Raw genomic sequence first — 18,233 nt, 5'->3', positions numbered from 1 at the left:
CTCAGTGATATTATATAAAACTTTTTAAAAACATACTAAATTGGCTTTAAATGTAAGACCAGCTTTAACATGAAACAGCATTAGGATTTACTGTCTTTGGTTTGTATCTGCATCCCCTTGGCATTCCAGTGTTGGAGACTGGAATTCCTTCCACCCCAAAGAATTCCTTAAATGAAAAAAAAACAAAGAAATCATTTGTGCTTTGTACAACAGAATGGGCGTGAAGATATTTAGCCTCAGTAACTTTCAAAGCTTCAGTGCCCTCATCTGATAAGGTATTCTTATCCCTTCTTTGAAATGTTCTTGTTAAGATTACAAATGCAGTTGATCCTTGAACAACATGGGGCTTAGGGGTGCGGTTGAAAAACTGTATAACTTTATAGTTGGCCCTCTGTATCCAAGGTTCCACATCCAACCACGGATCATACAGTACTGTAGTACGTATTGATTGAAAAAAATCCATGTATAAGTGGATCCGTGCAGTTCAAGCCCATGTCATTCAAGGGTCAACTGTAATAGATACAACACAACAGTCACAGTAAACCCTTAATAAATGGATATTGTTGTTTTTGTTGTAATCTGCTCAAGGTCTTTGTTGACCCGTGAAAACCTTCTACAGTCAGCTCTCTATACGTGCAGGTTCTGCATCGTCAGATTTAACCAAACTCACATCAAAAACATAAGAAAAAAAATTCCAGAAACTTCCAAAGAGCAACACTTGAATTTGCCATGCACTGACAACTATTTACATTGCACTTACATTGTACTTACAACTATTTACACAGCATTTACATCGTATTAAGTATTATAAGTAATCTAGAGATTAAAGTGCAGGGAGGATATGGGGAGGTTACGTGCAAATACTACACCATTTTATATGAGGGACTTGAGCATCCTCCGATTTTGGTATCCGAGGGGGTGTCCTGGAGCGAGTCCCCGATCAGATCCTGAGGGACGACTGTAATTCTTGCTCTAAGAGATAATTTCCTTCTTCCTAATCAGTCTTCAGTAAAATAAAGGGATTAATTTGGGACACTTGGTCTAACAATGATCAACTGCTCTAGGGTTCGGTCTGGCAATTGGAACTTAGTTGTCGCTTCACACCTCGGCTTGGAAATGAAGCCTGGACAAGCAGCCTTGAGCCCTTTTCCTCCCTGATCTCCTACTCCCTCACCCCCCTCCACAAACTGGGAGCCAGGAAAAAACAGAGCAGGAAAAAAATCACTAGAGGAAACTCTCCTTCTTTCATCTATAATTATTTTGAATTCAACATGATCTCTGGCAGGTACTATTAAGGTCAAGGACAGCTTTAAAGAAAATTGTTCTGTCCTCTGCAACCTCCCTTCGTAATTCAATCCCAAGCCCTTAGCTTTACAAGTTGCCTCTTGCAGAGAGTTTCAGGGGACTATCCTCTTCACTTACTACAAGATATCAGTCTTCTCCTTCCCCTTTACAATCCTGTACATTTTGCAGTTCATGTTACTTCAGTATACTTAACCCAGAATTTACTCAAGGTTTACATATTAATTTAACAAATATTTATTGAGTGCCTACCACTATTCCAGCTGTTGAATATGCAACAGAAAACAAAATAAAATTTCCTGCCCTCAGTGAGCTTACATTCTAGTGGGAGGGTGCAGACAATTAACTGAACAAATCACTGTGTATGTTAGAAGAAAATAAGTGCTGTAAGGAGAAACAAAGCAAAAGAGAGGGATAGGAAGTACCTGGAAGTAGAGTTTTAGCGGCAAATGGTTGTTAGGAACAGCTTCACTGAGGTGACAATTGAATAAAATCACCAAGAGTGGAAGTCAGGAAGATATAAAGGGAGAAAGCAGTCTAGGCAGGAGAAACTGGAAGTGCAAAGGCCCTGAGGCAGGAAAGATGTCCATCATGGTCTACGAAGAGTAAGGAGACCAGTGTAATTAGATTAGAGGAGATGAAGTCAAGTGATTACAGGAGGTGAGGCAGATGGAGAACAGAGCCTTTGAGGGTTTTGAATGGAGAAATGATGTGATATGACTTGTGATTTTAAAAGGCTCATTCTAAGTACCATGTTAGAAATAGGCTATAAGGAAGCAAAGTAGAAGCAAGCAGACCAGTTAGGAAACTATTACAAACATGCAGGTGAAGCCATTCGTCAGGCTGGTAGGAAGTTGCTGGATTCTGAATGGGACTTAGTAATAGATGGATGGTAAGGAGGAAGAGAAAGAGAGGGTCACTGATGACACAGAGGTTCATGACTAAAGTATTGGGAAGTTAAGAGTTGCTATAAATTGAGATGGCAAATTTGAAAGCAGAGCAAGTTTTGCATCAGTATCAGGAGTTAAATTTTAGGTATGTTGAGTCTGCGATGTCTTAGTTATCCAGGGGAGATGTTGAATAGGTAGTTGAATATACAAGTCTGGAATTTAAGGGAGTCATCTGGGCTGGGGATATAAAACTGGGAGAATCCTTAACATCTAGATGATAATTTAAGTTTGTGAGAATGGATGAGATTACTGAAGGAATGAGAGCAGAAAGGAACAGAAAAGGTCCAAGGACTGTTCTTTATTTGAACTCTAATATTAAGTAGTTGGTGAGATGACGCAGAAGCAGTAAGTAGGTGAAGAAGGAATGACTAAAGGTAGGTGTTTTAGATGCCTACCAATGAAATTATTTCAAGGAACTATGGGTGACCAACTAGGTTAAATGCTCCTGATGGGTCATATAAAATGAGGACTGAAAATTGACCGCTATGTTTAGCAATAGCAGGTCCAAGGTGACCATAAGAGATGTTTTGGTATGTCTGTTTGGAGCAGTTTCAGGAAAGAATGAAAAGAAAAGAATTGGAATCTGTGACCATGGATCCTTTTTTTTTTTTTTTTTGAGTTTTGCTGCAAAAGAGGGTCGAGAAATGGGGCAATAGCTGGAGAGGGAAGGATGGTTAAGATTTTTTTCTTAATGGAAGAAACATGTTTATATGATGATGAAAATAATTAGCAGAGAGGAAAACAATTGATAATGCAGGATAAAGGGTTGAAACTGCTGGACGCATTTCCTTGAGCAGGTGGGAGGAGTTAGGGTTCAATACATAAAAGAAGAAACCCATCATAGAAAAAAGGGCAGTTGACCTAATTAACAGATGTGAGAGCTGAGTATAGATGAATGGATAGATGTAAAGTCCTCAGCCTTTCCAGGAGCATTCACATTTAGATGTAAGACACTATTTAACTAAATAATTCTCTATTCATACACTTTTAGTAAATTTCAAATGAATTTCCATCAGGAGATGGAAGTAAATTTTTCTGCTGAGATAGAGAAGAAACTAACTAGAGCCTCTTAAATCCTACTATGCAAATATAACCCTGGGGAAAACATTTCTCTGGTTAAATGTAGCCCACTTAGGGAAGACAAAATTCATTCTTGCCCATCTGTCTGGCAGAGCCTATAGCAACTCCAGTTTATAGATGAGTTCATTCATTTGTGAACTGGGATTCGTAGCTTTGCTCGAGCACAAGGAACAGCTTGAATTAAACTCTTTTAAAAAACTGCCACTAAAGTTAAATTCACTTTAGTCAAACTTTTAACTCAATGGTTTGAAAACTCTTTGGTTTTGAATCAATGAAAGCATTTTAAGATACGGCAGTTGAGTGGATGGGTAGTCCATATGGAAATGTTTTGTTATCTCTGTTTAGGCCACAATGAAAACTCTGACCTGACAAAAATTTACACAAGCCAAAACAAAACCTCTGGCCTCTAGCTCACGGAGTGTTTCAATTGGTAACCACAGATATTAGTGCAAACACAGTGACAGGTTTCAAATGAAATTGGTGGAAAAGACCATTCATCTTTTATCATGTTGGGTTAATGGAATTAGAATTGTGGACAATGTTTTACTCAGGCTTAGCGGAAACTCCAGGGTAATAATCAATATCTTCACACCTACCACTGCATTTAAAATATGTTCTTGTCTATGTAGACAAAGGCATCATACTAAACTTGTAAAAGTAGATTATTTTTATCTTTTCTGATGATGTAGATGAAAGCAGGTTAGAACTGAAACCCAAATCTAATAAAGTAAAAATAAATGCTGTTCAGGTTTGAAAGAAAATAATGGCACATCTAATCCTTGGCTATGTTAATGCTTTACATTCCATAATTTCAAAACATTTTCCAAGGTATTAAACATAAATCCTGCTAAAAAGGTGAGGGGGACTCAGTAATGCCTCTCGGTACAAGTTACCAAGCTTTATGTAAAAATATAGTTAGTATGTTGTTTACAAACATAAAAATGTTTCTAATATTGATATGCATTAAATAAATGATTCTGTTACTTCATATATTCACCAAATGGTAAAAGAAGAACATACTTTTGAAAAAATCTGATGCTTCTTACCCTTTCCCTTACTGAGTTTATTGTGCATTCAAAATGTCAAAAGGACTTCAGCTTTCATGTTTTTGTTTCTCTGAAGAGCACCTGTTGAAATTACCTCCACTGCTATATGATCTGTAACTGGCAAGCAAACCAAAGCATGCCATGTGGCTACGCTGTTTCAGTGGTAATATTCTCAAAATTCAGAATTAAGAATAGCCTGATGTTTCTCTATTTATGAACAAATCAGATAGGCTGTGTTGTGATCCAGTCTATGGCTGGAAATTTGGCCTCTCAGATTGCTTCTGACCAAAGAAAATGAACAAAGTTAAAAGTAGGTTTATATATTCCTTCAATAAGACTCATTATATTTTCAGAGATGCTTTCCGTTATAAAATCAGTGGAGTATCTTCATAAACAAACAAGATGAAAAATGCAGAGAGGAAGAGAACAAAATAACCCGGAGTCCTACCCTAGAGAAAACATCTGACGACCTTTTTGCCTGGATTAACAAACATTTCCTATTCCTTTCATAAAGTTGGCTGCCTGTGTCCATGACAATGAATATTTGACTCACAGACTGCTCCCTAGTCATCTGGCAAAGCTGCTGCTTCCACTAACTGAACTGCTTACCAAAACTCTGCAACATTTGTTCTCTTAACATTTTACCGCATCTTGACTTGCTAAATTAATGTTACAATTTAATTAAATTGTACATAATCCTATAAAATGTTATATATAGAGAAAACATATTCCATGAAAACGTACTTTAATGATTTGTAAAGACTCCCAGTGAAAAATTACTAAAATTTTTATCTCAAATTATTGTAGTGAGGCAACTGCAAAATATTGATCAAAAAGGCATTAAAAATAGTAAGAAAGAGAGCAACCTGATGATTACCTATTTCATTCTAAAAAAATTATTACACACACTCACACACATATAATTTATTTTTAAAAGATTATGCATAGATCCAATTAGTAGACCCCCATTCAAAAAGAAAAAAGAGAGAGAAAGAGAAAGAAGGAAAAAAGTGCCCTATATAAAAATATTTGTGAATTACTGAAAATTTATATGTTTTAAAGTTAAAAAATATTTAATATATGTATAACTTTAAAATAATTTCCTTCCTAACAGACATAAAGGGAGAAATTGATAGGAATACAATAATACTAGGAGAATTTAACATCCCACTCATATCAGTGAATGGATCTTTGAGACAGAAAATCAATGAGGCATCAGAGATCCTAAATGATACAATAGAACAGTTAGACTTAATTGATATTTTCAGGACAGTGCATCCCCAAAACAGCAGAATACACATTCTTTTCAAGTGCACATGCAACATTCTCTAGGACTGGCCACATCCTAGGGCATAAAACAAGCCTCAACAAATTTAAGAGTATAGAAATTATTTCAAGCATCTTTTCTGACCACTACAGCATGAAACTAGAAATCAGCCACAGAAAAAGAAACAAGAAAAAAACAATTATATGGAGACTAAACAACATGCCACTAAAACACCAATGGGTCAATGATGAAATCAAAGAAGAAATTATAAAAATACATTGAGGCAAATGACAATGAAAACACAACCATACAAAATCTATGGGATGCAGTAAAAGCAGTTCTTAGAGGGAAGTTCATAGTGATACAGTCCTCCTTTAAGAAACAAGAAAAATCTCAAATAAGCAATCTGACCCACCACCAAAAGAATTAGAAAAAGAACAAACAAAACCTAAAGTCAGCAGAAGGAAGGGGATAATAAAGATCAGAGAGGAAATAGAGATTAAAAAAATAGAAAAAAAATCAATGAAACCAAGAGCTGGTTCTTTGAAAGGGTGAACAAAATTGATAAACCTCTGGACAGGCTCATCAAGAAGAAAAGAGAGAAGACCCAAATAAACAAATTAAGAAATTAAAGAAGAGAAATCACAACTGATACCACAGAAATACAAAAAAAAAAAAAAAAGAAAATACTATGAACAATTATATGCCAACAAATTTGACAACCTAGAAGAAATGGACAACTTTCTACAAACATACAGCCCACCAAAACAGAATCAAGAAGAAATAGACGACTTGAACAGATCAATCACCGGAAGTGAAATAGGATTCTGTAATTAAAAAAAAAAAACCTACAAACAAAAGTCCAGGACTAGATGGCTTCACAGATGAATTCTACCAAACATCCAAAGAAGAACTTATACTGATCCATCTCAAACTCTTCCAAAAGACTGAAGAGGAGGGAAGATTCCCAAAGACATTCTATTAAGCCACCATCACCCTGATACCAAAACCAGACAAAGACACTACCAGAAAAGAAAATTACAGGCCAATATCTCTGATGAATATAGATGCAAAAATTCTCAACAAATATTAGCAAACCAACTCCAACAACACATAAAAAAGATCATACACCATGTCCAAGTTGGACTCATTGCAGGGTCACAAGGATAGTTCAACATATGCAAGATCAATGTGATACACCACATCAACAAAAGACAAAAACCAGATGATTATCTCAATAGATGCAAAAAAGGAACTGATAAAGTTTAACATCGATTCATGATAAAAACCCTTACAAAAGTGGGTATAGAGGAAATATATCTCAACATAATAAAAGCTATTTACAACAACCCCACAGCCAATATAATACCCAATGGTGAAAAGCTGAAAGCCTTCCCACTAAAATCTGGACCAAGACAAGGATGGTCACTCTCACCACTTCTCTTCAACATAGTACTGGAAGTCTTAGCCACAGCAATCAGACAAGAAAAAGAAGTAAAAGATATTCAAACTGGTAAGGAAGAGGGAAAATTGTCATTATTTCCAGACGACATGATACTATATATAGAAAACCCTAAAACTCCACACAAAAATTACTAGAACTGATAAAGTCAGCAAGGTAGCAAGATACAAGATTAACATATAGAAATTAGTTACATTTCTTTATTACATTAACAATGAAATATCAGAAAAGAAATGTAAAAAAAAAAATACCTTTTAAAATTGCATTTAAAAATATAAAATACTTAGGAGTAAACCTGACCAAGAAGGTGAAAGACTTATATGCTGAGAACTATAAAACATTAATAAAGGAAATTAAAGATGAGTCAAAGAAATGGAAAGATATTCCATGCTCTTGGATTGGAAGAATCAAAATCGTTAAAATGGCTATACTCCCCAAAGCAATCTACAGATTTAATGAGATCCCTATCAAATTACCCATGACATTTTTCACAGAACTAGAACAGTCCTAAAATTTATATGGAACAATAAAAGACCCAGAATTGCCAAAGGAATCCTGAGGAAAAAGAACAAAGCAGGAAGCAAAACCCTCCCAGACATCACACAATACTACAAAGCTACAGTAATCAAAACAGCATGGTACTGGCACAGAAACAGATACACAGATCAACAGAACAAAATGGAAAGCCCAGAAATAACCCACACACCTATGGACAACTAATCTTTGACAAAGGAGGCATGAATATACAATGGGGAAAATATAGTCTCTTCAGCAAGTGGTGTTGAGAAAGCTGGACAGCCACATGAAAATCAACGAAGTTAGAACACACCCTCACACCATACACAAAAATAAACTCAAAATGTCTTAAAAACTTAAATATAAGACAAGACACCATAAAACTCCTATAAAAGAATATAGGGGGCTTCCCTGGTGGCACAGTGGTTGAGAGTCCGCCTGCCGATGCAGGGGACACGGGTTCGTGTCCCGGTCCAGGAAGATCCCACATGCCACGGAATGGCTAGGCCCGTGAGCCATGGCCACTAAGCCTGCGCATCTGGAGCCTGTGCTCCACAACAGGAGAGGCCACAACAGTGAGAGGCCCGCGTACCGTGAAAAAAAAGAATATAGGTCAAACTTTCTCTGGCATAAGTCATACCAATGTTTTCTTAGGTCAGTCTCCCAATGCAATAGAAATAAAAGCAAAAATAAACAAATGGACCTAATCAAACATATCAGCTTTTGCACAGAAAAGGAAAGAAAAAACAAAACAAAAAGACAACCTACAGACTGGGATGAAATATTTACAAATGATGCAACCAACAAGGGCTTAATTTCCAAAATATACAAACAGCTCCTACAATTCAATAACACCACCACCACCACAAACAACCCAATTGAAAAATGAGCAGAAGACCTAAATAGACATTTCTCCGAAGAAGATGTACAGATGCACAATAAGCGCATGAAAAGATGCTCATCATCACTAATTATTAGAGGAATGCAAATCAAAACAACAGTGAAGTACTACCTCACACCAGTCAGAATGGCCATCATTAAAAATCTGCAAATAATAAATGCTGGAAAGGTGGGGAGAAAAGGGAACCCTCTTACACTGTTGGTGGGAATGTAAATTGGTACAGCCATTATGGAAAACAGTAAGGAGGTTCTTCAAAAAACTAAAAATAGAGTTGCCATATGATCCAGCAATCCCACTCCTGGGCATATATTCAGGCAAAACTATAATTCAAAAAGATACATAGGCCCCTATGTTCACAGCAGCACTATTTACAATAGTCATGACACGGAAACAATGTAAATGTTCATCGACAGATGGATAAAGAAGAGGTGGTGTGTGTGTATACATGTATATATATACATGTATACACACACACACATATATACATACAATGGAATACTACACACACATATATACATACAATGGAATACTACTCACTCAGCTATAAAAAAAAAATGAAATAATGCCATTGCAGCAACATGGATGCACCTAGACATTATCATGCTAAGCAAAGTAAGTCAGAAAGAGAAAGACGAATACCAAATTATATCACTTTTATGTGGAATCTAAAGTATGACAATAGCGAACATATCTACAAAACAAAAACAGACTCACAGATACAGAGAACAGACTTGTGGTTGCTAAGTGGGAGGGAAGGATTGGGAGTTTGGGATTAGCAGATGCAAACTATTATATATAGGATGGAAGCAACAAGGTCCTACTGTATATCACAGGGAACCATATTCAATATCCTGTGATAAACCATAATGGAAAAGAATATGAAAAATAGTATATTTATAACTGAGTCACTTTGCTATACAGCAGAAATTACACAACCTTGTCATTCAACTATACTTCAATAAAGTTAAAAAAAAATTTCCTTCTTTAATCAACTGTTTTGATGAAGTAACTGTCAGTCCTGATCACATTTACTACTATTTACATAATAGTAATTAGTTGCTATATTCACTTAGAATTTGGTATATTTATTACGTTTCTTTATAATTTTTTAATGAAAAGATTGTCTTTAAATACCTGTTTCCAGGAGATACTTTGTTCAAAAAATCTGTAGGAAATACTGCATATTTTATTTCTTTCTTAGAAATGCAAAACACAAATTAGCATGGTAAATACTATGAGAAATCTCCAGAGTAAAAAATACTCAGTAAGAGATCGAATTAATGTTTCAGTTATTTCATTTTAAAACAATTTCAAGCTTACAGAATACAGAAGAGTGAATTTTTTTCCTGAGTCATTTGAAAGCAACCTAATATCCCATCACCCCAAATATGTTGGTGTCTTCTTTCCACAAACAAGTATTCTCCTACATAACCACAATACAACCACTAAAATCAGGAAATTAATATTTTATTACTTCATTATTTTATTCTTCCTTCTAATCCTCAGATCACATTCGAGTTTCACCAGTTGTCCCAGTAACGCCCTTTCAAGCAAAAGGATCTAGTCCAGAGTTACACACAGCATTTAACTTCATTCATCCTTGGTTTCTTTCCATCTAGAAGATTTCCTCAGTCTTTCCTTAACTTTCAGGGCTTTGCCATTTTAAAGGTTAGTGGCCACGTATTTTGTAGAATTCCCCCCAGTTTGACTTCATCTTGTGTTTCCTCATGATTTGGTTCAAGTTATGCATCTTTGGCAGGAGTAGCACTATAGAGATGCTATGTTGGTTTTGTGATGCAGTTTCAAATCATCCCATGATTTTGATCATTTGATTAAGGTGGTGTCTTGCCAGGATTCTCCAAAGTGGAAAGATTTTTTCCTTTGTAATTCACTGTTTTTCATTTATAATTAATAAGTATTTTTGTGAAGGTTCTTTGAAACATGCAAATGTCCTCACCTAATAAAATCTTCCACTTATTTATTTACTTTTATCGGTATAGATTAATGGTTTCCCATTTGGTTTAATAAGTTAAAATCCATTGCTCCTTCTGTTTTTTAAATGATGTTCAAGTTGTCCCAGATTTGTCCCATGGGAGCCCTTCAAGCTGGTGTCTGTTCCCTTTTATCATGGACCCATTCTTTTTTTGAGCATTTTCCTGCTTTCTGCTCTAAACAGATGTTTCAAGATCATCTTCTACTTTATCTGCCCCAGACTAGAATCAGCCTTTTCTTCAGGGTTCTGTGTTCCTTTTGGTGGAAAATGATTTTAGAAGCCATCATCTGCGTACTAGATGTACTCATTACTATTGTGGTGTTGCTGTTCCCAGGTCCCCTCAGTGGACAGAGTCATGGAAAACATGTATAGGTGTACATAGGTAGGTAGCTAGGTAAGTAGATATGTAGGTAGATATACATACATTTATATCCATATTTAGTTCTTCTTATATTTTTATATATAGAAGACCATGATCTCATACAAATACTTGCTCAGTGTTTTTTAAAAAGATTTCTTCTATTCTTTAAACATTTCATATACTTAATAGTCTGTGTCTGATAATTCCTGTGTCATTGGAGTCTATCAATTTTGCTTCTTGTTTTTACTGACTCTTATTCAATATGGCATCCTTTGGTGACGTTTTGACTGTGAGTTGTTTTAACTTTAAGCCGTGAGAATCTTGATTATCTAAACTGGGTATGCTTTTCCTAGAAACAGACTTATTTTCTTTTGCCTGGAGTTGGGGCACTGTCAACGATTTCGCCTACTGCATTATTTTCATTTGATACAAGAAACCTGGAACTCAAGTTATAGTTCTTATATTCCCCTATCTCCCACATTCAAATAATTACTCACTTCTTCCAACGCAGCTTCCTAAAATCCTCACCACCAGTGTCCTAAATCAGCTCTCCCTTGTCTGTCTCACATACTGATCTAACTGTAAATCTCACCCTGTGATTGCCATTCCTAAAATTCTTTAAGGTAAAATCCACACCCTTTGGATTCTCAAATAACATTGTAATTTGGTTTTTTCCTGCCTCTACTAGCCTCATATTATGCCACTTCCTCTGGTCTTCACCTCTTCAATTCTATCCTAGCAATAACTCTTTATAGTTATTCCTGCACATGCTCAGAGTACTGTCTTCTCTAACTAGTTTAACTGCTAGCTAGCTCCCCTTTGAAGGGTTTCCTAACTTCCCTGGGTGGGAAGACTTTCCTTCTCCCTGTGCTCTCAAATGCATCTGATATACAACCCCAGGGCAGCTCATTTCAATTTGTATTATAAATGCTTATTTGAATGTCTGTCTTTCCAGTAGAGCGCAAGTTCCTTAAGGCCTTGTTGTCTGTTTACTTGTGCATCAGCAGTTCCTATTACAGACTGGCAAGGAGCAAAATCTGTGAATATTGGTTGAGTCAGCTGTGGGCATTCTTATGTGTAACTATGGCTACTGCTATGTAAGTAAATAAGACGGTGCAAGTAAATTTGTACAATAAAATAATGGTAGAAGATTTGTCAGATATACATCCCTATAAACTCTTACTAAAGCAGAAACATTGAACACTTTAAAAATAAGTATATGAGTTATGATTATCCGTGTCCGTTAAGACAGTCCTGCACAAACACATTTAGTCAGGTTGTGAACACTCAACTTGCTTTAAAAATCAATAAAAAGTTAATATAAAGTCTAGAAACCTAAACTCCATGGGGGAGTGCTGATGGAAGAGTAGTAAACACTAGATTTTGACTTTCACGCAATACATAAATCAAAGTTTCATTCCCATAGACAGAGACACACAAACACACAGACTCCTGCAGGCATATTCCCTAGTTGCCTTAATTCTTTCTTAACAGTCACCTTAATCCTTATGAAGCAGGAAGCAGCTTTCCTGTTGGTTTGAATGAAATGCCATCAATTTTTTTTTTTTTTTGCATCAGGATCAATAAATGTTAGCAAACTCCTCTGCTTAATTTTAACATTGAGAATACATTTCATCTCTAATTGTCTGTGCCCAGTATAGCTTCTGTATATGACATTAGACCTCTGAGATTTAGTCCTATCTGTTATTTCTTTATTTCCCAGTAAACATAGGCAAATACAGGCTCAGACATTCCCTTTTGTTCCTCCTTCCTCTGTTCCCAGATATGGATTCAACCATTAACATCCTGTAAGTTAATAACAAATGCTGTAAAAGCTTCATCCCGTCTACTATGTTGCTATGCTTTAAAGCAGAAGAGTTACTTTTAAGCCTTGCTCTTATTATTTACTGTTGCAATATTTACTGTTAAGTCTTGCCTCAGGGTGAACCACAAGAGATTTAGAGCAACTATCCTTAAGAATGGTTATAATTCAATGCAGTTGAAGGAAGGAAATGGACAAGCCATTCACCATCCAACTCAAAGAAGGAAAAAAAAAAGTGAGAATGCAGGTAATTTTATAGATAAGGAATTTTCTTAAGAATTTATCAAAGAATCTGGTAGTCAGTAGATGGAATACTCCGCATTGGTTCTCTACATCGATGAAAATATCATGAAAGTGCTTTTTTACGTCTGTTGAGTTGGCATCTCAACATTTGGCCACCTCATTGATATTCATGATAGTGCATACAAACTTAACATCAATAACACCTGAATGTTGTGGACATAGAAACTGCCTGCAAAAAATGGTTGTGTTTACAATGGATAATACAATATGGCTAATGAATTTTGCTTAATAAATGTTTAAGGGTTTTATTGCTGTTTCTAGAAGTTAATCACACAGAACAAAATATGTTGTAAACCCCAAACCATTAATGAGACATCACTGTCTATGAAACTACAACAATATCATACATTTTATAGATACTCCCATTCTCTTTTCAGTAATTGAAGGCATTTTCCACAGTAGAGTATGTGGCAATATGGCAGGTGTGAGCTCCATGTCCGAAACCCTTTTTATTTCATCCCTGCCATTCCCTAGCCAAATCATTTTTGGAAAAGCTGCATAAACTTTTTGTGCCTCATCTATAAAATGAGAACAATAGTAGTACTCATTTTATATCATCATGTAGATGAATAAACTTGTCACAGAGTAAGATGTCAACAAATAAGGCCATTACACTTTATCTGTGTAAAGGAAATATGGTGATTTCTCTATCTTCTCTCCCAAGCCCCAGGCATTTTCCCTTCCAACTGTGGAGTAAACCATTAATTTAATTAGTGACTAATTCCATATTCCCTCCATTCGACTCAGCTCCGAGCGCTGGCATCCTCTGCGGGGCTTGAGCCCCCCAAGATGTAGATCACCTCTCTAGTACAAGGCATCTGCACTGTGGTTACTGAGCTGTTGCGTTGAATACGTCTTAGCTGATGCTCAGTTTGGCCAGCAGCAAACTATCCACATCATGTCTACTGTCCTAACATATCTTTGTTGAATTAAATATTTGTAAAAGAAAACAAATACCAGAGATATAGATTTAAAATTCTGTGCAGAGGGACATTATTCCCACATTATGATTCATCTCATTTAAACACAGATTTTTGGGTATCACAATCTTTGTTCATCTACTTACTTACTTTTGTGCAGGGAGAAGAGAGAGGTGCAACTTTTATTTTGGTGTCTTTTGTTTTCTGAATTTTGCAAAAGTAAATTGCTCAATCTTTGTACCTGTTGCTGAGTAAACATCTTAATGCAGAGGTGATGACCAGACCTTTCAAGCAGGATCACATCTGTACTTAGATACCATCAAGTTTGTCCTGAGCTATTGAGACCTGACTGAATAATTAGGAACAGATATTGCTTCAAAGTACAAGGATGAAGCAAATCAATCTTTACACACAGTTCTCTCCTGTCGGGTAGGCCTCTCCCTTTAAGGGCAAAGGACAAACGTAACTTTCTCATCTTTGGAATTCGGGCACTAAGCTCTTTATATCAGAGCAATGGAGTCTCTGGTCCAATCCGAGATAAAACTCTGTGTCTCTTCATAGAAAATCATTTCATCGTTTTTCTTATTCCAATGTGTCTGAATTTTTGTTGCCCTCTGTTGCCCTTTGCAACTTTTCTTTCAGGTTGAAAATGATTAAGAGGATGAAATCTCAGTGAGTCTGATTTAGAACTGCCGGACAAAATACCGGATGCCCAGTTAGATTTGAATTTCAGATCAACAGTGAACAATGCTTTTGTCTAAGTTTGTCCTATGCAATTTAAAAACTTGGTCTGTACTTTTCTTTGTTAAATCCAGCAAGCCTGATCTGTCATACCTTTATAAAACAGAACATATAAAAAGTGAGTTCCTCATGTGTTTATTTCCTCTCACTATGCAGAATTGCCAAGCATCCTCTTGATTTGAATTTACTTGATTTTCTGGTTTTTTAATTGCTGCATGAGTACCTGCCTTCATTGACTGCCTCCTCCTTACAATGCAATCAACTTCATTGCTTAACCTTCAGTGTCCTGGTTTTTTTTTCCTACTCCAACATTTTTACTTTTTTTTTTTTTTGAACATTCTAAAGCCTTTATTTAGCATCAGGTAGATTATTTCATTATAACACTTGTTAACTTCAAGACAGCCATTAAAATAACTTACTGGCAGCTACCTAAGGCCCCCTGGAGCAACATCTCAGTCTGGGGTTGGGTAGATAAATACCGTAAGATTAATGTACCCCAATTAAGGGGGCAAAGCTACTGTACAAGTAGGTCTCCATACGTATCTTAAGTACACAGGTGCCTTGCAAACTTGAAATGCACAAGACCTCCTTTTATATAGTCTGATACTTATAATACATGAGTACAACTGAATTTCTCTGGTGGCATTTGCCACTGGGAGTTGAAGCATTTAAAAAGGTTTCTCGTTATGTAATGATGGTGACTAAAATCTGTATTTCTGGGGTATTTTTGTGAATTGCTAGGTTTTATACCTATTTTCAATTCAAACATGTACAACTCAAACATTTTAATTCTAATGACATTAGAACATTGTAAAAGTAAAATCAGAGCACTAAAATAAGCAAACGAAATACCTTTTCCAGTTTAGAATTTTCAAATCAGGAATCTCTCCTCTGAACACTCAGGCATCGTTTTTCTTTTGAGAGGCGGGAAGGGGTACAATTGAGAGGATTAGTAAGAAGAAAAGCCGTCTTCTCAATGCAGTCTCTACACGGTGGCACAACCTCTATATCTGAGCATATAAACATCATATAGGAGAATTCCAAACATTTCGAAGTTAAATCTAAAACATTCAAGCATGACAGCCTAAAAATATTCAAAATAACTTGATTTGGGTTACTATATAATTCCATAAAGCTAAAGTTACATTTAGGTATAAACCTTCAGTGAATACGGCAACAGCAACCATCAAAAAGCATATTCTCCAAAAGTTTCCCATACCGCTAGATAAAACAGTATTCCAAATAAGCATGTCGGGATAGCAAAATTACCCATTCTTCCAAAGACTTTCATCACCAGTATCCACCTTATGCCCTACTTTTGTTGGGTGAAATGCAAGTTATCATGAGAGGATTTTTTTCTCTTTTCAAAAGATGAGTAGAAATCAAAGAAGAAAATTTTAAAACACAGGTTTAAGTCTTATCTGTAGATTAGCCAAATGCCCCAACTTGTCTATGTTTTAATAAATGTCAGGCAAATTGAAGTAGTTTCTGTCCCAGTAGCTGCCCGAGTAAAGCCAGTCCTGGGCTCCGCTGTAGGGATTAGGGCCTTGATGGAACCACCTCGTCTTCCAGTCCTCCTCCAACTTGGACCTGTTCTTGCGGGCCGCTCTTTGTTTCTCCTCAAGTCGCTTTTTTTCTTCACTAGCTTGATCTATTTCCCCATTTTCCATGGCTCTGATGTCAGGACGTAGCCTGCAGTCTGTCTTAGGAATCACACCCTCCATTTCCTTGTCTACTTCATTCAAAACCATTGCAAAGCTAGTAAAATTATACATCTGGGTCGAATTGGGAGGCCGCGGGGCTATTCGCCACAGGAGAACGCTCCCAGGAATGACAAACACACTCTCGGAATCTGGCATTGGCATTTCGTCTGACTCCTCAGAAGCGCTCATCTGTTTGCTGTTCTTCTTCTCTTCAGTGTTTTTCTTATCATTTTTTTTGTAAGCATCAAATGTGGCAGGGTCAACACTGTACAAACATTCTGTCCACTTCCCATAGAGGGCACAGAGCTTCTTTTTGCTTTTATCTTGAATGTAGCCTTCAACTTTGTGTAACTCCTTACCAAAAAGGCCGCATGGCTTAAAATTCAACACACATTTGTCCGCAGTCTTGTGGTTTGTGATCTCCACGTTGCCGTACTGCTCAATCCAGAGCTTCCCCACAATGATGTTATGTACACAGCAGGTAGGATTTGTCCACGTATATGCTTCATTGTGTTCAAGGAGCTCCAACGTGATGGTTCCTTTGGGTTCTGCTTCTACGCTCTTCCCCCAGAACTTCAGTTTGGGATAGATTGAGCCATGAAAGATGAAATCATTGTTTAATCCTTCAGCATGAAATGCACTAATGGGTGGGTGATGGCTGACCTGCTCAGAGATGAGTCTGAAACCAAGGTCATCTCGAACTAATTCATAAGTCTCTCCCAGAAGTGGGTTGAAAGGCTTTCCAGTGCGTTCCCACTGAGAAGCAACAGCAGATACAGCAAATGCAGCTACATACTGCATCCTTTCCACAGGATCAGCAAATGAACTGGCCTTGTGGATGAGGTACGTATGCTCCATATATTCAGTGAGTCGCTGGAGGAAGCTCAAAGGCTCGTTAAATATAACTGGCATGGTGATCTTGGAGAGTTCCATTCCAATACATTTTCTGAGGAGGCTCCAGATGCTGAAGTCATTTCTGGAAAACATAGGTGAGGGCAAGCTTGTTCTGTGTTTTTTGATGCCATTGGAGAGAGCATCTCCACCACCACAGTCTTTTCCTTCGGACATTCTGTGCTTTCTACTCCTCAGGTGCTCTCCTTCCTCTTCAAAGCAGTGCGCAGTCACTGCTTCCAATCTACTCAGGGACCGTTCGGACTCGGAATCTGACAGTGCATCATAGAACTCGTCCTCACTAAGGATGCTGAGAGGTGGGGAGCCTTTAACCAGAGACTGCTCTAATTCATGATGTTCAGTGGCTAGAGTCGCCAGCGCTTCTGACAAAGTTTTGTTTTTTTCTTGTTCCTGTTCCAATTTAAAATTCCTCACATCCCTGGATCTCGTCGGGCCACCCTCCTCCTTCCCTCCCCGGCGTCCCTGGACGTCCCCGGGCGTCCCCGAGCTGCCCCGGCGCAGGCACTCGCCCACCCACCTGGGCCGGGGCTCCCAACATTTTTACTTTTACCATTCATTCTTGTGAAAAAGAATGATTCCAAAATTTTTATTACTATTATATCTTCTCTGAATGACAAGTTTATTAAGGAATACTCAACTCTTTAATAGCATAGGGTCATCATTCTACTGACATTCTCTTTGCTAAGTTCAGATTATGTTAAGGACAATATAATTTGTCTCTTCTACACACTCAGTATTCTGGAATAAATACTACTCCTGTTTTCTTCCTTACATGTGTCTGGTTCTGTAACTTCCTATGGATTTCTTGTTTAAAGCAAAATCTTTGTATTTTTCCCCAGAAATCTGTGGCACCATGATAGAAAGATTAATCTCCACTTGATAGATCTTCCAGCTTCTACCCATTCCAGGACACTTTGCCCACTACTGTCAATTTTTTAAAGGCTGATACTTTGA

The 18,233-nt window shown here is 37.0% G+C and overlaps 1 protein-coding gene and 1 pseudogene across 3 annotated transcripts in view; one reads left to right on the top strand and one right to left on the bottom strand.

The window, feature by feature from the left end:
- CNTNAP2 (contactin associated protein 2) overlaps positions 1 to 18,233 on the top strand; it is a 2,034,513-nt gene that overhangs the window by 1,010,546 nt on the left and 1,005,734 nt on the right. The window lies entirely within an intron of this gene.
- Positions 15,015 to 17,721, bottom strand: LOC115851812 (oxysterol-binding protein-related protein 1 pseudogene; annotated as a pseudogene).

This window comes from Globicephala melas, chromosome 9 (genome assembly GCF_963455315.2).
Source record: "Globicephala melas chromosome 9, mGloMel1.2, whole genome shotgun sequence".
Lineage (NCBI taxonomy): Eukaryota > Metazoa > Chordata > Mammalia > Artiodactyla > Delphinidae > Globicephala > Globicephala melas.
This window is presented reverse-complemented; position numbering and strand designations above follow the sequence as displayed.